We start from the raw sequence: 23,916 nt of genomic DNA on the forward strand, positions 1-23,916 counted from the left end.
CGTGGCACTTTTCCTTGAAAATAAGCTGCCATTCAGTTGCAAGATGTACGATTAGTTTATGTACTGTTAAGAAAGGGAGGAGTGCTGCCAATTATAATTGAAGGATGCCACCAATTACAAGACACATCCAGATTTCGGGGATATTACAATGGGAACATCTTAGAATTTTCATCTTAGAAACAACAAACTATGGCAGGTCTGTCAGGCGTTCAGTCCCATTCATCTGGACGAGAACGGCCTTCCTCTGTAAAGCCAGGAGGAAACCAGAAGCCTTGAAGTTTGCCGAACAAGCGTTGAGACAAATAAAGGTCATCGCCCTGTTACCTAGGTGGTTTTTAAACCATAGATTTAATTCTGGCAAGTTCTCCTCATCTGAGAGAATGATAACATTTCCCATATAAGATTATTTTGGGGATTAATTTAAAATAATGACATTGAAGCATATGTGAGCCCTAGAAGAGGGGAGGGGACGGTGGCTGCGGGGCTGGGGAGGATGGTGCCCTGGGTGAGCCTGCCTGGTAGCAAGGAACACAGTGCTGGGGGGATACAGAGGCCCCCCTCAGGGCCACTGTCTTTTAGTTGTTCCTCTGGTTATAAAATAGCACTGGCCTTGGGGAAAAAATGTTTAACAGAGGACTAGAAATGAGAAAACACCCATAATCTCATTATATGGAGTGAGATGCCAATGTTAGCATGTTTCCACCTGGGTTCTAGGATTTTTGGTTTGTTTTTGTGTCGTTCCATTTTAGGGTTTTGGTTTTTTTACTTTCTTCTGGGCAGTTGAGATATTCCTGGCACAGCAATCCAGTATCCCAGTTATCGATTTGTTTTGGCCTTTTAGTCTGTGTAAGCATTTTTCACATTACATAAAAACCCTCCTTAGCATCGTTTATAATGGCCACACGCATCCCACCAGGGGCCCCGGTAGTTTTCAGCCCTGGCCATGGAGCAGAATCACCTGGGGGGCTTTTAAAAGGCAAATAAGTGGCCCCATTCACAGGTTTCTTCTATCTGAAATCAGTGCTGAGGCCTGCCACGTTATTCTAATGCTGGTCTTCGTGGTTGTCCCTAACGGTTCATGATTTTTTTTCTTTTTTTTTAGAGACCTAGTCTCACCCTGTTCCCCTGGCTAAAGTGCAGTGGTATCGTCAGAGCTCACTGCAACCTCAAACTCCTGGGCTCAAGCGATCCTCCTGTCTCAGTCTCCCAAGCAGCTGGGACTACAGGGGTGCACCACCATGTCCAGCTAGTTTTCCTATATTTTGTAGAGATAGGGTCTTGCTCTTGCTCAGGCTGGTCTTGAACGCTTGGCCTCAAGCAATCCTCCTGCCTCAGCCTCCCAAAGTGCGAGGATTACAGGCATTAGCCACTGCGCCTGGCCTATTTCACGATCTTAAACTACACTGTTGAACATCCTTATATAAATCTTAATGCATCTGCATAAATTCTTAGACACATTCCCTGACATAGATTTACTGGGTCAAAGGATCCAAGAACATTTAAGGCCTTTGATACATAAGGTGAAGGTGGAAGCTGGTGGCCAAAAACAGGTGGAAGTCTGTGGCGGGGAGCCCCTGAGGCAGATGGCAGGGCAGGGCATGAGGATGGCAGGAGACTGGGGGTGAAGAGAGCCTGCAGGGGAGAAGGCAGGGGGCGGGGGGAATGCAGGGCAGCCCCACAGTGCTGCTTGCCACGCAGGGTGCTGGGGTGCTGACCACACAGGTGGGGGTGGGTGGTTTCCACCCTGGGCCAGTGGTGCAGTCATGGACCTCAGGTCACTGCAAAGTCACAGCCTTGTTTTTTGTTTAAAACAGGGCATGTGACAGACTCGAGCATGCTCCTCTTTGTTCTACTTCTACCTACCTTGTGACTTTGAGCAGTTACTTTGCCTCTTCCATCCTCAGTTCCTCTTCCATAAAATGGATGTGTAATCCTTCCATGCAGGATTGGGGAGAAGCTTAAACAAGCCCCGCACAGCGCCTGCCCTGTCAGCCCTGTGAAGACTAGCACTGCCCCCATCCCTAGCCTGCCCCTCTCTGCTGAGTGGGCCCTTCAACCTGGAGCAGGTTGGGGGCAGCTCCAGCCCTGCCGGGCTGTGTGAGGAGGTTCAAGCGTTGGCCTGCGAGGCACAGATGGGCAGCTCCCTGTCTCCGGCGGGGTCGAAAGACCCTTTCCCTGGCTCAGAGCTCACTGGAGATTTCTAACTCCTTGGCTTTTTTTTTCCTTTCCTATTAGAAAAAATTCAAAATGCAGCTGGCCAGGGAGACTCTTGATCTTTGTTTTCTTTCCCTGGTCCAGGAGGAGGAGGAAGGGGCTGCTTGCTGAGGCCCAGCCCTGGGTGCTGGGCTGCTCCTCTGCATCCCTCCGTGCCTCGTGCCTTCCGCAGGTCTGCCGGGGACGCCGGGGATGGGCGCAGGGCGGGAGGGTCCGCGTGGGCTCACCGGTGGAGTGTCTCTTCAGGCCAGGTGAACTGTTTCAAAGGGCTCTCTCGGGGGTCAGGAAGTGAGACACCAAGGGTGTCCAGCCACGGCCAGGTCTCCTCTGTGGCCTCCCACCAGGCTGACAGCAGCCATTCTCATGACGGCCCCTCACCAGCCACTGCACAGACGGGGGATGCAGCTCAGACTGGCAGTGGCTTCCTGCGATACAGTGGAGCCAGGAGAAGCCTCCAAACCTGGGTTTCCTCCACCACACCCTCTCGTCTGTCTTTGTTCTAGTTTCCACACATCCCTGTCCCGTGGTAATGACTCTCTCTCTGCTTTTCCAGTGCCAGGCACAGGTTGTGGCACAGTATGTAGGCATCAGTGAGTAGATTTTGGAATAATGGGCAGAAGAATGGGTGAAAGAAATTAGGGAACAGAGAAGCCTTTGAGGCAGGGGGTTGGCCCTCCGCCTCTGTTTGGTGCGTATACATTGCATACTGTCCTGTCTTTGGCTTTGGAGGTTGCTGCTGCCTGACAGAGGGGAGGGTGTCTGCAAATCACAAGGGCATGTGACCCATTTTTCAGTCACCTGGAGAAAATCAGATGCAAAGCCCAAGATATTTAACAATATCAGCCAAGCCAACTTGTTCTTCTCTACTTAAATGACAGAACCACAAGCAGCCAGGCAGCCCCATTCGGAGAAACCCCCTTTATCCATGTCAAGCGCAGCCCAGGCTCCAGCTCATTTATTTAGGCCTTTCTTGCTCTCTGACACGCCTCCTAGCAGTTGCCAGGCAACTCTGGGAGTAGCAGTGTGTGTTAGGGATTAACTAGTTAGGGCTGGGGTCCTTTTTGGCAAGAAGGGGATAAAAGACAAATGATTTTAATTGCTAGGCCAAGGATCCTTTCTCTGCTTGGTAGAAGGTTGCAATTTTTGGCAGATGCATATAGCAGTGTGGTTCTTGAATTTGTCTTCAATGTTCCCCTTTCTCCCTTTTAGGGAGAATGAATGAATTTTTAAAATAATCTTTTACCTGACTCCTTTGTTTAAAATTATATCTTCATGAAATCTGAGTAAGACTAACCCACCCCCTTTGGAAGACATTTCATAGCACAATGGTCTCAGTTTTAAAGAACTTTTGAAGATAGATTTGTGTGCTTTCATTTCATCTCATTTTTTGCTCAGAGTTTCTTATTTGAGTCGTCCTAAGACTGTGCATTTGAAGGTGCTTCTCTCCCTGTCTGGCCCACTGCAGGTCCTTGGTAAATGTTAAATTAAAAAGCACAATGCATCCATGGACATTGGTGCTCGAACATGCATCCTCGCCGGTGCTAGTATCCATGGAAAGGCCAGTATAGACAGAGCACTATGGGAGCTGTTTATTCCACTAGCTTGTGTGGCCCCTTCTGGGCCAGCCTGCTAGCTGGGCTTCAGGAGATGAGTGGAGCACAGCCCCTGCCCTCAGGGGGCGAATACTGGGCCCAGGCAGCAAGCAAACGGCTTAAACAGGCAGGAGCTGACTCCCCCCAGTCGAGCTTGCTTAGTCCATCCCAGGAGGCCGGTCTCCAGGTTTGGCCGTGGGTATACTGGTGTCATTCACCTTACAGCCCCTGATTTTGCACATGATTCTGCTGAGTCATATTTATCCACTTAAAACCCCTTGAAGACACAGAAGTTAAGATAAAAGCAGATTGATAGCCTGGCTTTCAAGCATGAATGCATGAGGCTGTGTTGGAGCAGGTTGGGAAAACACTGCATATATCTGTGTCCTGGTTGAGTAACTCTGTTGATCTCATGGTTTTCTTTAAAAAAAACACACACACACACACACAAAAACACCTATTTTTATATTGTTTTTAGTATAATAGAAAATAGAAAAATATTTTAAGAAATGGAAAAATTAAAACATCACCATAATCCTATCAAAATTATGCATACCTTTCATATATACTCTATTTTTCATGATGCAAAGGGTTTATATAGCTTACAATCAAATCTAGGTTAAAAGTTTGTTTCTCTCCCATTTAACATGCTATCATATGCATTTTTACATAGAGGCAGAGTATGCCATCAAGTATAGCTACCATAACTTCTGTAACCACTTCTCCCATATCGGGCATTTAAGTTGTTTTCAATCTTTTGGTATTATAGTTAGTATCTTACCAGACACCTTTGTGAATAAAGCTTTGAAATGCTGCATTTTGAAGCCCTCTGAGTAGAAGAAATGTAAGTCTGTGAGCAGGAGTCTGACTGTGGGGACCAACTTGTCACAACTCATGAAGAGGCAGATTTCAGTTGACTCAGCCTAAGAGTGGCTCAAGATGGAAAGAATTAAGAACCCTTGATGGGATGGTGTGTGCTCCCTGCGCTCCACAAAGAAAAGCAGAGGATTCCCACGACACACAGAAGGAATATGCCTAATAGGTCTGTGCCTCCATCTCGTGCTAAAAAAAGGGTTTGCGGGCCGGGCACGGTGGCTCACGCCTGTAATCCTAGCACTCTGGGAGGCTGAGGTGGGAGGATCACTTGAGGTCAGGAGTTAGAGACCAGCCTGAGCAAGAGCGAGACCCTGTCTCTACTGAAAACAGAAAAATTAGCCAGGCATGGTGGTCCCAGCTGCTCGGGAGGCTGAGGCAGTGGGATTGCTTGAGCCCCGAGGTTTGAGGTTGCTGTGAGCTAGGCTGACACCACAGCACTCTAGCCCGGGTGACAAAGCGAGACTCTGTCTCAAAAAAAAAAAAAGTTTGAGGAACCCTTAAGACACTTTGTGCAGTACAGCAGGATGAGAAATAAGGACGTAAGGAAACCAAGGGAGAGGCGGAATTAGGTAAATTAGGTGCAGCCTGGAGTGCATGTGCCTGCGTGAGAGCTGGGACTCCCCATCTGCTTAAGGAGCCCATTCTTTTTTTAAAAGTTGTTGTACTGAGGCGGGGCGCGGTGGCTCACGCCTGTAATTCTAGCACTCTGGGAGGCCGAGGCGGGTGGATTGCTCGAGGTCAGGAGTTCGAGACCAGCCTCAGCAAGAGCGAGACCCCATCTCTACTAAAAATAGAAAGAAATTATCTGGCCAACTAAAATATATATCTAGAAAAAATTAGCTGGGCATGGTGGCGCATGCCCGTAGTCCCAGCTACTGGGGAGGCTGCGACAGTAGGATTGCTTGAGCCCAGGAGTTTGAGGTTGCTGTGAGCTAGGCTGACGCCACGGTACTCACTCTAGCCTGGGCAACAAAGTGAGACTCTGTCTCAAAAAAAAAAAAAAAAAAGTTGTACTGTATACATATATGCACACATATTTTACGTATATATAATATAAAATTTGCCATGTTAACCATTGTTAAGTAGAAAGTTCAGTGATGTTAATTGCCATCACAATGTTGTACAGCCATCACCACTGTCTATTTTCGTCACCCCCCAATAGAAACTCTGTATCCAGTAAGCAGTAACTTCCCATTTCCCTCTCCCCACAGCCGTTGGTAACGTCTAATCTAATTTCTATCTCCATGAATTTGCCTATTCTAGTCATATCATAGAAGTAGAATCATATAATATTTGTCCTTCTGTGTCTGGTTTATTTCATTTAGCATGATTTCAAAGTTTATCCAGTTTATAGCATGTCTCAGAACTTGCCCTTTTTAAGACTGAATAGTATTCCATGCATGTGTGTATATTTACACTCACACACACACACACACACACACACACACACCCCACATTGTGTTTATCCATTCATCTGTTGATGGACACTTGTGTTGTTTCCACTTTTGGGCTATTGTGAATAATGTTGCTATGAACATGCTTTGTAGGAAAAGTGTGTGAAAGGTTTTTTTCTTTTTTCTTTTTTTTTTTTTGAAACAGGGTCTCATTCTGTCACTCAGGCTGGAGTGCAGTGGCGTGATCATAGCTCACTGCAGCTGGGATCAATCAATCCTCCTGCCTCAGCCTCCTGAGTAGCTAGGACTACAAGTGCACGCCACCATGCTCAGCTATTTTTTTTTTTTTTTTGTAGAGAGAGAGTCTTGCTGTGTGGCTTAGGCTGGTCTCAAACTCCTGGCCTTAAGCAATCCTCCCAACTCAGCCCCCCAAAGTGCTGGGATTATAGGCATGAGCCACCACACCCAGCCTAGCCACTACACCCAGCCTGTGAAAGGTTTTCTGATTTTCCAGTTTATTTTAGGCAAGTAGATAGGGAATTACAGCCAAATCCTACATGCCTGAGCTAAGCAGATGCATTGACAGTGGGAGTCTAAGGTGGACTAGAGAAGGGGCTGGTAACTTACTAGTTACTGTTTTTTCTCATGTTAATGGTCATCTGAAGTCAAGATCATGTCCTGGAAATGAAGCAGAGATAAAGGGAGGTGCTTTCACCCTGGGCACTCCAAGCACCAGCACTGTAGCTTTGTGGCTCTAAGTAGCTAAGGAGGCTACCGAGTGTGATGGAAAGTGTATGGCCTTCGGAGTCACCTGGGGTTTAACTCTGGCTCTATCATCACTTAATGTCTCTGGGCCTCAATTTTCTCATTTGTAAAATGGAAATAACCCCTGCCTTGTGGGACTGTTGGGAAAAATAGCAATAATACATGTAAAACACCAGCACAGTGCCTTGCTGACAATAGCTATCAACTAAATGATAGTGACCATTCCTGGGTGACAGGAAAGTAAAGGAGGAAGATGAGACTGCCACATTCTAGAGTAGTAATGCCCACACTTGTTCAGCTGGTGTCAGAGTACCTGCGACTATGCAAAACACAGTGAAATTCTTGCTTATGTAGTCCTATCTTTGGACCTAGTTGTGCAAATATGGCTTTTATCTCAAATGATACATAAAGGATTTGACAGAAATCACATATGATTTCCTTTAATATTTACTTGGTATTTGTTCATTCATGTTATTTCTCACCAGCACTTACAGGAAAATGGGGGTGGGAGGTACCAAAGGTTTAAAATAGGGTCATTTTAAAAACTAAAGTTTTTAAAGTGTAAGAGAAAATATAATTGAGGTTTTTTGGTGTTTTCTCTCTCTCTCTCTCTTTTTTTTTTTTTTGCTATTTCATTAAAACATTTTTTGCCTATTGAAAAAAGATGACCGTTGTTCAATGTTGGCACCAAATCTCCCCTGTCCACATCACAGGAACACTGATGTTGCTCAGGAACAGTTTGGAAGTCCTGTTACCTTGGAGTCACACAATAAATGATGGATGAACTAAGAACTGTTGTTCTAGAAGTAGACTGCCCAAGTAAAAAGTAGGTCCCTAAGTGAGAGAAGATGAGAACTGGCAGGAAATCTACTTAAACACTATGATCAAGCTCAACTGAATGATTTCAAAGAGCATCACTGAGTATGATTAAAATGAAATTGCTATATGTTCTAAAATACTTGAGAAATAAAACACAGCTAATGTATCTTAGACTATCCTGGAGGAATTGTAGGCTTTAACTTGGGCTCGTTTAATAATCCTGGCTCCTTTCTGACTTTGCTCCTTTAGGGTGGGGCCATGTTTTATACGCCTGGTGTCTCTCTCATAGTCTAGTATTTAGTAGGTTCTTGTTAAATGTTTATTGAACAAATGAGTGAACAAATGAATGACTGATACCTATTAATATTTTCCCAGGCTATGCATCAGAAAGACTGTGGTCATGTTCATATTTCGGTGTTAAACAATATAGATACTTAGTTAAAAAAAAAAAAGTATTATCCACAGCTTCATCTTAGAGTACGGGAAGAATAGGCCCACACAGACACCACACAATGAATGTGTAAACGTAAAACAAAGGCTCAGCCCAGCAGCTACATGGTGCTAACCGTAGGCATGTAGGTTCTGGAGAGGCTCGTCCGCTGTGAAATCCTCATGTGCAGTACATATTCTATTCTAGTTAGAAATACACAAAAGGGGAGTGTGTTCATGGATTAAGCTGAATCCGCAGTGGCAGTTTTAAATACCATATCTTTGTGGAAGCAAAGAGAAATGGTTGTTGTTACTGGTGTTTTAAATCAAATTATCTCACTTTAGAGTCTTGTACTTTTTCAACAAGACTCTGAGAATGAAATCTTTCTGATCCATTTTCAAGCAGCAGTAACATTTGATGATTTGGAGCCTGAAACAGGGCTATATGACTTTGTATGTATAGCTGGATTGTGAGTTGCTTTAAGAACAGGATAGCTTATTCTTTTTTTATACCCTCAGCACACAGTAGAGGCTCAGTAACATAAGATGGAGGGATGGTAGGTTTGTCCTCTAGAGAACATTGTAGTATTTGTGATGGTTAGAGAATAAAACTGTAGATTTCTTGCCCCCCCACCCGTCTTGCTGGCCCTCAGACATGTATCCACGCTGATTCTCTATGGGGTGTGGATACATGGCTACGTCACATTCAGTCTTATACTACCCTTCCACAAAGCAATGGAAGCCTGCTCCAAAGGCAGCAGAGTGTCATCTTTGCTCATGTATACCTGGCAGAGAGCCTGATACATAGAAGATGCTCAGTGCTTTATGTTGAATGTATGAAATTTTCATAGTTCATAGTTATCATAGTTCCTTCATTGGGAGCTATAAAACTGTTTTGTTAAATAAATCATTAAGACATGAAGTCTTAAGGAAAAGAAAAGAGTATCAAGCATTTATTGTATGCCAGGCTCTTTACATATATTCCCTTATTTAATTTTTACAGCACTCATATGGAGAGTGTGGTGTAGCCCCATTTTACTGATGAGAAACCGAGGCTAGGAAAGGTTATGTCACTTTTTAAGAAGTGGCAGAGCTAGGATTCGGACCCTCCATCTGCCTGATTCCAGCGACCATGCTCTTTCCTCCGACCGCTCTCTGCAACGGTGACTACCATATGGTCCGTGTTACATGCAGTTTGAGGGCATTTCAGGAGAAAACTGAGCTGGTTTCCTCTTAGGAGTCAATTTCTCCAATCTGTGCAAATGTTTCTTGACAAATATGGGTTAAACTAACACCATTTATAAACTATTTTGCAAGGGGGAAATGTCAAAATTTTGTATATCTTTTTAAAAACATTCCTTTAATAGATAATTTTAATTGCCTAATATTTTGTTGTTTAAATATTTGATATTTGTAGTGATAATTGGATGAAAAAGTAAAACACTAGTAAGCGTAGCTCTTCGTCCTCTTTTCCTGGGCTGACACCTAGTGGCTACCTTTCTCACAGCAGTGTTAATCCGTGTTTCTTGATGCTTGCTTTTCAGTTGATTTTAGGTTAAAAAAAAAAAAATCACTGTCATTATAATAAAAGTAGCCACATTAATATAAAGTTGGTTTATTAGGTGTCATCTTAACAATAGAGCTTTTATTTTATTTATTGTGAATTTTAAGTAAGTTATAATCAAGCCTTGATAGCAAAAAACAGTATAAGCATTTAAAATCTTGGGATACTTCTTCCCTCTGCAGATGTGACCAGGTGCCCGCTCTGCCCTGGACACTGGCTTGCGCACATTGACAAATAAGACCTAGTCAGTGATCTAAAGGACAATGCAGGGGCAGAGAAGGAAAGTAAGCAGAGTTGCAGTAAGGGGTGGCAACTGCTATCACAGAATGTTGTGTATGGCGGTAGGTGTTCAAATGCACGACTAATCGCTGCTGCCTGGGTGCTGAGGGGACGCTTTCCAGGGAAGGTGCATCTGGGATGAGGCATTAGAGGAGGAACGGGCATTCCCTAGGTGCAGGGGCAAGAAGTAGCACACGCAGAGGCGAGGGGCCCTGAAACAACGTGGCATGGTCGCATCTGTGAGGGGCCGTGTGGCTGGAGCATAAACAGGAAGGAGTGTAGCTAGGGACTCAGTGGAGTGGTGGTCAGTTTCCAGTCCATGAAGGACCTTGAAGGCCACTGAAGGACTTAGCACTAATACCATGAACCAGCATTTCTAGAACTGTGTTCCTTGAAATATTAGACCCAAAGCTGTTGGTATGTTTTCTGATCCCATAAAATTCAGAATTGTTACATTTCATATACTGTAATTTTTTTTGTTTTTTTTTTTTTTACAATGTGCATTACAGAGCCCAGCAGTGAAGAATTCTGGTTAACTTTGTTTAATCAAGCATTTTTCAGAACTCTTTTCCGTCACAAAATACCTAGGAACATTCCATGCATCTAGTACTCCTCTCAATAGTTTGAGAAGCGCTGCTAGAGCTAATGGTTGATGGTGAATTTTTCTTGCCCTAGGACCATGGAATTAGGATACCAGCTGTGTTCATTTTACCCCAGTCTCATGGCTGTGAACCTCAGAAAAAGAAAAGCACGTTCTTTTTTCAAAGCACTTCTTGTCTGGCCAGACAGAGGTTTTTGGCCAACAGGTGGTCTTGAGACACAGAGCCCAGTCTTCATGCGGCTTCCCCAGCTCAGGACCACAGGCTGCTGCTTGGTCTGCTAGGTCCAGCAACTTAATCAACGTATCGGTCAGGATCTCACCAGGACAACAGAAACCACTCCATGTTTACAACAGAGAAGAAAATAATGCAAGGAAATGGTTACACAAGTGACGGAGAAGCTGAGACTCACAAGAGGGCAAAGAGGTAATCGAGAGATGAGGAATAGCAAAGGTGGTGTTCCTGAGGCCAGAGACCAGGGTCACCTGACCAAAGCTGGTACCTGTGGGTCTGTGCAGTGGCCCCTTGAGTCAGGGAAAAGGCGAACCATTGCTGGATAGCCCACCCAGGCAGAGGGAGGGCGGAGAGATACTCACGCTTCGCCCATTCTCCTCTTCCTAATCGCTCACCGGTTCCTTGCATGGGCCAGAGCAGGAAGGCAGCTGCTCTGGGAGCCCGGGACACTCGGCCTGCGGAGGTCAGCCTCCTGCCTGTACCGAGCAGAAGAGTAGGGGGAGTCTGAGGTCGAGCAGCCTCAGAACCAGCATTACCAGGTCCCAGACAGTGAGGCTGTTTAGTGACCAGGCAAATAATACATGATCAATAACACAGTGAAGTTAAAAGCACCTTGATTTGTGGTTAGACTCAATGCCAAACTGGACTGTGCCCCTTCTAAGCTGTGTGACTCTAGGCAAGTTGCCGTACCTTTCTGAACCCTATTTCCTCAACTATAAAATAGAGAAGAGAATCTCTACTTAAATTATACCTTCACAGAGCTTCCTTGACGTATGTCTGGCTGGTTCCTGTTTTATAATGAAACAAGAACAAGGTATTTAAAACTTTATAGGCTTATCCTGGAGCTAACAGGAATGTCAGAAATCCACATATGTTGTTGATTGACTACCCACCCCCAAACGTCAATGAATTTGCTGAAGTTTTATTAGCTAGCAATTATTATCTAGAAGATATCTAATTTTTTATCTTAATATATTCTCTTTCTGGAGACATGAGGGTGGGGGAAAGCTTGTAAAATGTACAAAAGAATATTTGAGTGTTGTAGGGGTACTCTGCACATATTGTAGGCATCAGTTTGGTACAGGCTAAAGAAAATTAAGATCCCAGGAGAGCTACCGCTTAAGAGCTGTGAAATCTCAGGGATCACTCCCTCCCTGAACCACAGGTTTTTCATTTGTTCAACGAGGATAAAAATGCCACCCTCATAAAATTGTTTTAAGAATTAAATACAATGGCAGATGCAAAGTACTTGTCCTCTGTTCGTCTTCCCTGCCCTCCACAGCAAACTTCTTATCCAGTGAATGCCCAATTCACCAGCAGTCACATTCCATGGAGGCGTGGCAGGGTTGTTGGAAAGCCTTTAACTGGAGATTATTTATGTTTGGTTTGCTGGTCCCTGTTAGTAATGTGACCTGGCAGGTCTCCACTCAACCCTGTTTCCATCAGTCACAGCTCACTGGCATTATTCATAAGCCAGTTGCCTGAGACTTTCTGTGCCTGTGTTCGTACTGTGATGCATTTTCACTCTCATCTTCATAATAAAAATGGCCTGTAGGTTTTGAGGTTGTCCTGAGCAAGTCAGCTGCCAGCTTAAAAGGCCTTTATCTATTCTCTGAAGGGAAACTTTTATCCCAAGTTGATTAGTTTTATCCTCAGTTGATAAATGTTGTTGCAAAAAAAAGTATGGAGAGGAAAAAAACTGGTATTTATTGAACACCTACTTCTTGCCCTATATTTAAATTTTCTTGGTTAAATGTGCACACTATTTTCCCCAACTTGCTAGAGAAGAAACTTAAAGCAGAGAGAGCTGAAATATCCTAATTCAATACCTTTGAACAAACCAAGACACTACAAAACCAGACACTGTTCTAGATGGACTTGGCAGTCCTGGCCCTCAAATCTGTTATATTTTAGGAAGACACAGATAGTAAACAGAGATGAAAGTCAACATATAATGTGTCAGACTCTATTAAGTGTCATGCAGAAAAAGAAAGCCGAAGAAGGGCATAGAGACAGCCTCTGGTGAGGCAGGTGCCGGTAAGAGATGGAGTCGGATTGGAGCCACGTCTGTCTGCCTCTAGAGCTCACAGTTTTTCCACTGGTCCCATGCTGCTTCTCATCCTCTTTGGTGAGAGTTTCTAGCTTCTAGTGAGGAAACATGAACTCTAGCATCTTGCCTCTTAGTCTGGAGTTGATAATTCAATGTGGCAGGGTGGTGACTTCACATTCCTAGGGTACAGAAAACATTTTTGCTGCACTCCCTGCTGTCAGCAGCATGTAGCTGTTTCTTTCGTCTCTCTGGTTTCCCAGACACATTTAATCTTGATGCAGAAAGCATCTTGCCAGCTTGGACTCAAGCCCTAGTGCTGAGGAGACCAGTCTGTCCTAGAGGAGGGTCTCTGTGACTGCTGGGCTCAAAGGAATTCATCACTTCTTTCTTCTCGACTTCTAAGAAGGGGTGCTCCAGGGAGTAGTTTATGTAATCTTAATATCTGTTTCCTGATCTGTAGGATTCAGTAAATCAGTCTAATTCCATAAATAGATGCTGGCACCTACTCTGCCAGGCCCAGCGGCAAGCACTAAGAGACGGATCAAATATGGGACCTGCTCACAAGAGTCAGAAAGACCTGGGTTCTAAATACCACATTACTGCTTTTCTGTTTATATAATTGGGGGACGTTCATTAACCGCTCTGTGCTTCAGTTTCCTCATCTGTAAAATGGGGAGAATAAATGTACTCTGCCTCATAGGCTTGATATGAAGATTAAATGAGATAATACACCATGGTACCTGGCACTTGATTAGAGATTAATGATACTAGTTTTTTAAAATATTTTAAAATAATCCTTTAATTTATAGCTGAGTTTACTTTATAATCTGTGCTATGAGGAAACAGTGGAGTAGATATGAAAGTTTCTTTCTAAAAGGAGAGATATTTTAATGAAAAATATAGTAATAATCTTCATCATGATGACATTGTTTACAAAGAAATGTTGATGTTCAGTCTTTATAGTATTTCACACTAGATAGGTATCATCACACCTTTAAAAAAATCTTTTTATTGTAAAATAAAACAGATAAAGAAAACTGCCATAATCAAATGAATGGCTTAATGAATTATTATAAGACCAGCACTTCCTAGGTCAAGAAATAGAGCTTTCCTAGCCACCCTAGAATCCCATTCTATCACAGCCCTTTCTCTTTCACCATATGGAACCACTATCCTGACTTTCAGAGTAATCACTTCCTTGCATTTAAAAAAAAAAGGTTTTATCACCCAAATGTTTATTCCTAGATATTATATGTTAGTTTACTGTTTAAAAAAATGACTTTTAATTTTCTTTCAATATATAGGTTTCTGCTCCTCCCCTTTCATTTATTGACAGTTTATTTGTTGAAGACCTGTAGAGTTCGCCGAGAGGATGAATTTTGCTGATTGCATAATCTTAGTACAGTTCACCATGTTCCTCTAGCTTCTGTATTTCCTGCTAAGTAACAACTGATCCAGGGATTGGATAGACTGCGGTTCAGTCCCTTTGGTAAGACTGTAGGAGGCACACCAAGTCTGGTTGTGTCTCTTTTAGTGATCTTAGTAGCCAGTGATGCCTCTGTCTGTTTATTCATTGGGAGTTGCAAAATGGAAATATTCTAAGTTTATTTTTCATTTATTAGTGGAATACTTGTATAAAAGAATACTTAATACTTGTATACTTGTATAAATACTTTATACTTGTATAAAAGAATACCTCATTTAATACTTAGTTACCAAGTGTTAGAGTTCATATAGGAAAGGCAAGATAAATGTTTGACTCTTTCCTTTTTTTTTTTTTACCACTTTTTAATATAATGAATTGGTTCGCTATCATCTTCCAAAGATGACAATTCATACATATATTAATAATTTCTTTATTATTGCCTGGTGAATTTAAACATTTGATGGATTTTTCATCCATTGCAATTATTGTCATTATTGAAACTCAAACTGTCCCATCTTTGGCTAGTGAGAAATACTTCAGGTTGGCACCTGAGTACTTTTTTTTTTTAACATAAACCTAGTGGTCTTTGATAGCTCTCTTGCTATCTGATCTTACAAGTTCCAGGCTCATCTTGTGAATTTCCTGCTCCTGAACCTGGAATCAGACATGTCTTCAGGAAACACTGGTTTCTTTCAGTAAGAAATGATACCCCCAAACCAAAACCTAGTTTAGGATATTCATTGCTACTGGGTTGGTCATTGTGTCTAGGCCTTTTCAGTGAACAGAGCTAGGAAATATATACACATGCTTATACATATGTATACAAATATCTTGTGAATTTATATTAAATTCCAATTAAAATTCAAAACTACAGAGCTTTTACTTAACCTCTTCTCTATTACATTTGTATTTCTTTTCTTCCATATGGAGAATTCAGGTTCTCAAGGGCCAAAGGAATAATAGAATTCAAATACTCCATAATTACTATTAATAATTTATTTTCATGCTCTCAGAAAATAATACAAATACTACCACCAGCATGATCACAGAAAACCTTCTAACTTTTTTTGCATATTCTTGGCCTGTTCTGCCCCCGTTTCTTACCAGTTAGGCTATGTTTACATTGCTAGAACATGCAGCCATTGCACGCTACTCTCTCTCCATTGTGGTCCTCGGGTGGCTCTGTCTGTCACCACTAGTCCTAATGCTAATGTCTCTTCAGTCATTTGTGGTTGTCAGAAGTTTGCTCCCTTGTAGATTCCTTAGGAAGATTCCTGGGAACAATATTCCATCAGTTGTTAAATATTGATAATAGCTTTTCTATGTCCTTTATACATAAAAGTCAGTTTTGCTGGATATAAAATCCTTGGCTTGTACTTTCTTTCCTTGAATATCTTAAATGTATTACTTCATTTTCTTCTGGCAACTGTTGCTATCAGTCTGATGATACTTTACTTTACATGTCACATGTCCTTTTTTGCTAGATGCCCAGGGAATTTTTTTCTTTAAAGTCCAGTAATTTTACTGGACTGTCTGGGGTAGTCATTTTGGTTCTGTAGTCTCAGGAATGCTATTCAGTCTTTCAACATGTTTGAAACATACAGTTTCATACATCTTTTTAAATATATATATATATATTTTTTAGTTTGTATAAATTTATGGGATACATGTGTAACTTAGTTACATTCATAGGTTGCATAGTGGTCAAGTCAGGGCTTTTAGGGTCTCCATCACCCAAACAATGTACATTGTACCATTAACTAATTTCTTATCATCCTCCCTCCCAACCTCTCATTCTTCTGAGTCTTCATTATCTATCATTCCCCTCCCTATGTCCGTATGAAACATACAGTTTTATTTTGGGAAATTTTCTTGAATTACAGGTTTTAGCATCACTTCTGGTTTTCGCATTGTTTTTCTTCTTCAGGATCCAGTTAGCCATGTATTCAGTCTTCCTTGCCTATCTTCAGTATTTTTCACTTTCTTTAAAATCTTTCTTATCCCTTTCTTTGTTCTTTTTATGTTTTTCTTAAGGCATTATCTGTTGAGTTGGTTTATTCTTATATTCCAAAAGCGCTTTTATTTTATTTCTAATTTTTTCCTGAGTTCTAGCCCCTTATTTCTAAGTTTTGATAATTCAGATATATGTTGTTCTTTCATGCCTTGTACCATTTTTATGTCTTTAGCTCATTTTGACACAGTAGTTTGAAGTTTTAATCTGTTTTGTGGGCATATTTTTCAGGCATGCTGCCATTGTCTACCGGGATGTTGTTCTGTTCCTTTTTATTTTTCTTTTAATAGCTTTGTGTGGGATTTTACCTCAGTGCTTGTTGTTATCCATTTTTATGTAAAATTAGGTTTCCTGACTTTAGAATGCGATGAAGTTCAAGAATGAGGTAAACTTCACAGAGTTAACAACTCTTCTGTCATTTATGATAGTGTTCAAAAATGTGACAGCTGCTTTCTGTCGTTTTCAATCTTGATTCCACTCCCAGCAGTGTCTCCCCCGTGTGGCTCCCTTTCCTGGAAGGGATTCCTGCTGCCTCCTCTCAGGAGTTCACAGGGGCATGTGGGGTTTGTAGGAGCTAGACCACGCCAGCCCCTTCGGTCCTCTTGCTGTGGGCCCCTTGCACTCACCTGCTGCTGCGGAGGCCAGAACTCTTCCAGCTTTAGCTACTGTTCTCAACTTAGCCCACCGAGCTTTCTGCAAGTGGCTGATGGCTGTTGTGAGGTTCGCTTGTTCTCAGGTCTGTCAGCGCAGATGCCAACGCAAAGCAGGTCTGTTGGTGGTTTGCGCTGGTGACGGTTTATACTCACCTGTTTGTGTTTGGGGTTGATTGTTCATCTAGTTTTGTTGTGAATGGTGCACGTGTGTTTGAGAGGTTTTGCTGTGCAGTCACTCTGCCTTTTGTATGTGGACATGTGAAGAAGTTGAACGACTGTACTACTACCACTGCCCCCACTGCCAGGTTCCCAGAGGCCCCCTTTGCTGTTTTTACATCTCTTACTGAGAAATCCAGGAACACTTCCTCACCCTGGCTCCAGGGCCTTTATTTCGTCTGTGAAGTGCCCTGGTGTTGCCTGAGGATGGACGAGGAAGCACACGTCCGTCCCCACTCACGCTCTGTTTTCTTCTGGGGCCTCCACCTTGAGCTGACAGTAAATGTAACTTAGAATCTAACTTTTTCCTGTTTGTATCTAAGAACTTGTGTTATTTAAACAGTGTGTAAAGATGTCAGTGATCAGTAAGTGAACGAGGATGCAGATGGACAAAAGAGCCAGAACAAAATGCTGAAACTTTGGTGTCACTTTAAGATGTCAAATGAACACAAATCAAATAGTGTGATTTCTGATTGATAAATATTAGAATTTGTCAAAGGTTTCCCAACATTTTTTGGGAATGCTAACTTGACTATTGTGTTTCATCTTAGTAAAAAAGAAAGAAAGAAAGAAAGAAATTCAGGGAGAGGTAAAATATCTTTCACAAGTGTAGTAAGTGACCTCATGGAACTTACATTCTAGTGGAGGAACAAAACACGGAAGAAGATGATTTCAGAAAGTGACAATTGCCATGAAGTGCAAAACACTGTAAAGGGGAAGTGGGGAAGTGGGAAGGGCTCATTGGTAGCCTCGTCCAAAGAGGTGACTTCAGAGCTGAAACCCAAATGATGAGCACAGCGGGCATACAAATAACTGGGATGTGAGCACTCAGGCAGAACATACAGCACATAGAGAAACACAAGGCAGAAACGAGTCTGGCCTGTTTGAGGGAAAGAAAGCAAGGCAGTGTGGCTAAAGCAAGCAGACATGGAGAAAGGCAGAGAGACGGAATCAGAGAGGCAGGCAGGGCCCAGATCATGGAGGAGCTTGTGGGCTTGGGAAAAGAGTTTGGATTTTAATCTAAGTACAGCGGAAGCCATTGGAAGGACTTTCGGCAAAAGAGTAGCATGACCCAGCTTAAGTTTTCAGACATTTGCGTTGACTGCTGTGTGGGGAAGGGGCTGCAGGGGCAGAAGAGTGAAAATCAAGGAACTGTTAAGGGAGAGACCACTGCAGGCGGCATAAATGGTGAGAAGTGGTCAGATTTGGGGTTTTATTAGGGGTAGAAGTGACAGGGCTTGTTAATGTGCCGGGTGAGGGAAAGAGAAGAATCAAGGGTGTTTTCTAGGTTTTTGGTTTATTTTTTGTCTTTTCTAAGAGAAGATCAGGTAGATCTTTAGTCTTAAACAAACAGTCACTATAAAGCAAGTTAAAAAAAAAAGGACAGTATTTCAATATTTATTTGCAACTTTTCTGACAAAAAATACTTGATTTCCAGATTATATAAAGTATTTCTATAAATCAATAAAGATTGAAGCAGGACAGATATGAAAGACACTTCTCAGGAAAGGTAACATGAAGCATTCATAAACTTAGGAAAACATACTCAACTTCATTAATAATCAAGGAAACCATACCAAGACCAAGACAGTATTTCATCCTGTGCACATTAAATTGGCAAAAGGTAGTCAGATACTTACACTGATGAATATGTGGAGCAACAGGAGCTCTTATTTTGCTGGTGGGAGTGTAATTAGCACCATGACTTTGGAAAGCAATTTGGCATTATTTTATAAAGTTGAAACTTTTGCCCATTTAGGCTAGGAGACATGTATAAAAATGTTCATATCAGAAAAAAACTAGAATCAATTCCAATATACATTGAAGGATAATAGAGGAATAAAACATGGTATATTTATGCAATGAAATATTATACAGCTGTGAACTATGAACAGCTGTGAATATTATTCCAGCTATAAGCAACAATGCGGATGAATCTTAGAAACATACAGTATGATACTAATTTTTAAGGCTCAACAGTAAGCAAAACTAAAAATTTAGGCCACATACATGTGTGATAAAACTTTTAAACACCAGAACGTTAGGGAATGAGAAACAAGAGTTGAGGATAAAAGTGGGGTCCACGGGGAAGGCAGGAGGAGACAGTGGAGAAACACCAAGACAATGCAAGGAGGTTGATAACAGCTGTTTCTTTAGTTAGGAAGTAGGTTCACAGATATTCATTTCCTTATGCTCCGTAACTTAATATGGGTTACATATAGTCTTCCTTATATAGAGTGTGTGATAAATGAAACTCCATGTAATTACAAAATGGAGGAAGTATTAATAATTTCCAAATTCTGTCTTTCATAATATTGTGTTTATAATCTAGCTCAGAGATTCCAAGGTCTGGACCCTTCTAGTGTAACATGTTTCAGACTTCCCAACAATCTTGAAATGTCACTTGACCAGGTATGCTGAGATTCTGGGTTTCCACAGTAGCCATGGAAGAGAGGGGGTGGTTCAACCTGAATATAAGTAAGCATTCCTTCCCATGTTTTTAGTAACTAAACACAGGAAATCCAACTCACAGCCTTCACCCTTTACTTTGTTGGCTTTTCTAGGAAGGAAGAATGCAGAGACTATTGGACAAATAAATTACTCCTTGCAGCTTTGAGCAAAGAGTCTCAGAATGATCTGATGGGTCCCCTCTGTAGTGCCAGCATCCAGTACTCTATTCTAATACCTACCTCAGTGTTTGGAAAACTCTTTCTCTCCAATTCCCAGCACTTCAGACACCCCATAAGACAGATACATGCAAAGAAATCACAAGTTACCGACCTCCATACTCCAAGAGGTTTGTCTTTCTGAACTCTCCATGGGATAGCACAGCAAATGGCAAATTCACTTTGGACTCTGAGAAAGCCAGGCTCAAGTGCAGTACCATTGCTTCCTCTCCTGTTCTAAACCTTAGAATGCCAAAAGATAGTGGAATATTCCTGTAGATTCCATAGCCATGTTTTTAGTATGCTAAGGAAGGTGAGTGAATGAATGACTGAATTTGTGCCATTTTCTTTTTAATCAAGATAAACATCCAGGTAGGGAAAAAAAGTTCACCACTAACATGAGTAAAAGCATTCTCGAAATGTTTTCTGAAACATATCTTGAGCACCTTCTATGTGCTTGACACAGTTCTAGGCACCCTACAACCACCTGGCTAATAAAGTGTAAGAGTTATGATTCAGATACAGGACTTGATTCTATAGGAAATGTGCTTTTCCTTTTGCAGGAGACACATTTCAACAGCAGAGATTGAGGAAGCCAAAACGAGATAATTCATCCACACATTAATTTGTAACCCTGCATTGCTTATATAAAATGTCACAGATGTACTTGTGTGCACGATTATTGCCTGTGAGTGCCAACTTTGGGTGAAATCAGCAATTGCATTATTTATCCAGGTTTAAGATGCAGTTTCTTTGATTCATGCTGTGTCCTGGGCTGCAGCCTTATTAGTTCCTTTTTTGTTGATTAATATACATTGCAGTTCTCAGAAGATATAGTGAAACCTCTAAAAATGTCTTATGAGTAATTCCTATACTTTGGGGAGTATGATAAGCCAATTACTTTCTACAGTGCATGGATTTTCTATGTGTCTTTTAGTTTTTAATTCTCTTAAAAGAAGGGACCTTTATTTTAAGGGCAGTTAGGTAACTGCCATTTTCTGGGTTTCCCAATGTAGATTTCACTTGATTTTTCAAAAGGTGTTATGATAAAAGACATAGACCCTCCCTCCACACTGGAATCACATTCAGGATGGTTTTAGTCATTAATAGCAGTTTAGCTAACAGTGATAGATTGAGGTAAGAGTAGAGGGTTTGACCTGAATTGAGGGACATTCTACAAAATAGCTGGCCTGTACCCTTCAAAATGTTAATGTCTTGCAACAAAGGACTACGCAAGAACTATTCTAGATTAAAGGAGGCTAAGGGACAGGACCACGGAATGCAGTGTGTGATCTAGGATTTTCTTTTGGTATAAAAAGACATTATTGGGACAACTGGTGAATTCTGAAGAAAGTCTGAAGATTAGACTTTTATTATGTCAATGTTAATTTCCTGATTTTGATCATTGTACTCTAGTTATATAAGAGAACGTTCTTGATTTTAGGAAATGTAATCAGTTTTCTGTAACGCCTATTTTGACAACACGAAATTGTTACAGTGCTATCAATATGTTAGGGAACAATTCGAGCATAAGGTGAATTTCATTTGACTTGATTTGTTTGATTATGCAGGATTTCATCCATGAAAAATTTTAGGTCAATGCAGAAAACCGCACCCAGCTCAACCAAGATGTATAGGGATACCCAAAACGCATTCCCCTCAAATACCAGCGGTCCTTTCACCGCTTCACAATATACTCACGGGCTCCAGCCCTTCTGCCACCACTTCCACAAGTAAACTCTAGACCTTTTTGAAGGTGAAATGACTCATTTACTCTGTATAAAAGTGTGCTACCATTTTTATTAAGTTTGTATCTTATTTTTAATGTTTAAGTGATGAAGTTTTTGAGTGTTGTCAAAACAGGTGATTTTTAGGAATGCCTGTGTGATATTATAGCAGAACTGACTATACAGGCAGTCCCCAGGTTACAGACAACCTGACTTACAGCATTCCATACTTACAAACAGGCTCCCAAGACTCCCCGTAAGGTTGATTTATAATTAAATAATTAAATTAATAATTTGGGAACTAGTTTCTTTCATGCATGTAAAGGAACCCACGTAGCGTAAGTGGTTTGTTGGTGCAGCGTCTTTACACCAGCAGGTAATCTCATTGTTTATACGGTTGTTTACACACAGCATCACTTTCATCTTAACTTTTGTATTCGATTTTGTGAGACTGACCATACTTCCAAAAGTGAAAGTCCACTGCAAGTCCAGGTGAGCCTGCAGAGAAGAGAAAGGTGATTACAATGGAAACGAAAGTAGAAGTAATTAAGCATTCGGAGAAAGGCCAGACACCATCATTCATTGGGAAAGCATGAAGCTTCAGTCACTGAACTATTGGAAAAATTATAAAGGGTAAAGTGAGAATAATGGAACATGTGAAAGGCAGTGTTCCAATGAAAGCATCAAGTAGTGGATTAATTATTGAAATCTACTAAGCAGCATAGTGGATTAATTATTGAAATGGAAAGATTATTAATTTCGTTAGAAGATATAAAATAAGCATAACATTCTTATTACCCTAGTATTGATGCAACATTAAGTGTTAACCTCTAATATTCTTTTTGTAAATTTCTCCTATCTAAACTTTTTGTATGAGTTTATTTATGTTGGTTGTTTGAATTAAAAGAACACAATAGTTTCTGTAACTTATTATTACAGTGCAGAGGTATTATTGTTATTGCAGTATTACACTGTATTACATTTACAAACATATGAGCCACTATAGTATTATTATTATTACCATATATGCTCTGTTCATCAGGGATCGAAGTTACATACAAATCCGACCTAAAGACATTCTCAGGGATGTATCTCGTCCATAACCCAGGGACCACCTGTACTTAAGTATTTAGGGGTAAAGGGACTTAATGTCTGCAATTTATTCTCAAATGTTTCAGAAAAAAACATGTATTAAAAACGTTATATATAATTGCATAATATATATGCGAGTGTGTGGGAAGAGAGAGAGGATAAAGCCAATGTCGTAAACTGTTAACATTTTGGATAATCTGGACAAAGGGTAAATGGTAATTCTTTCTACTATTCTTGCAACTTTTCTGTAAAACCAAAATTATATCAAAATATAAAGATGAGAAGAAGAAAAAGGGGGTTGGAAAAGTTTCTTTTAAAAAATTGAAGTTTAAGTGTAAAAAACCAAGGCAGGCAAAAGGAAAGAGAAAATGATCCAGCTGGGAAAATGACCAAAGCAGAGGGGGAGAGAGGATCTTAAACAAACCTTCTATAGAGTAGATTAAAACATGAGTTTAGTTTGATGCAAGCTGTTTGTAAAATTTCATAGGAATGCTACATCTACAAAATGGGAAAGAGACATTTTTCTTTCCCAGAAAGTTTTTTTTTTTTTTTTTGGAAGTCTAACCCAGAATACTAAAAACCAGAATAAACGTACATATATGGAAATGGAAATCATGTAAATTAGTAATTCTGAATGTATTTAATATCTTTATTCTCTTCCTAAGCAATACAAAGACTTTACTACACAGTAGTCCCCCCACCCAATCTGTGCTTTCACTTTCCGTGGTTTCAGTTACCTGTGGTCAACCACGGTCTGAAAATACTATACACAATAAGATGTTTTGAGAGAGAGAAAAAGAGAGACCACATTCACATAACTTTTATTACCATATATTATTATAATTTTTCTGTTATTGTTGTTAATCTCTTCCTGTGGCTAATTTATAAATTAAATTTATGTATAGGAGAAAACATGGTAGTATAGGGTTCGATACTATCTGAGGTTTCAGGCATCCCCTGGGGATCTTGGAACATATCCCTGACAGATAAGGGGGACTGTTCTACCTTAACTACTTGTTGGACACCCGCATGTAAATGTTATTATAATTTTAACTTCACTTTTTTTAAAAAAAACACTAACAAAATATTGACAGTAGTTAGTTTTACAATCTATTAACATCTGTGTTCACTATTGTTTTTCTGTGGGTTTTTTTTTCCCTCACTGAATTATATCTTTAATATTTCTTTCTATGAGAATCTGCAAACTCCTTTTGTCTCTCTCTGTCTGAAAATGTCTTTTTGTGACTCTTGAAGGACAGTTTATCTGGGTATCAAATTGTACATTGACAGTTATTTCCCTTTTGCCCTTT

General features: G+C 41.0%; 1 protein-coding gene and 1 non-coding gene across 11 annotated transcripts in view; both read left to right on the top strand.

Moving 5' to 3' along the window:
* Nucleotides 1-23,916, top strand: part of DENND1A (DENN domain containing 1A) — a 492,893-nt gene that overhangs the window by 339,390 nt on the left and 129,587 nt on the right. The window lies entirely within an intron of this gene.
* LOC123646792 lies at nucleotides 17,267-17,402 on the top strand. Its single transcript, XR_006738042.1, has one exon. It is a non-coding gene; the product is annotated as a small nucleolar RNA SNORA49 (small nucleolar RNA).

The sequence above is a fragment of the Lemur catta genome, chromosome 10 (genome assembly GCF_020740605.2).
Source record: "Lemur catta isolate mLemCat1 chromosome 10, mLemCat1.pri, whole genome shotgun sequence".
Classification (NCBI taxonomy): domain Eukaryota; kingdom Metazoa; phylum Chordata; class Mammalia; order Primates; family Lemuridae; genus Lemur; species Lemur catta.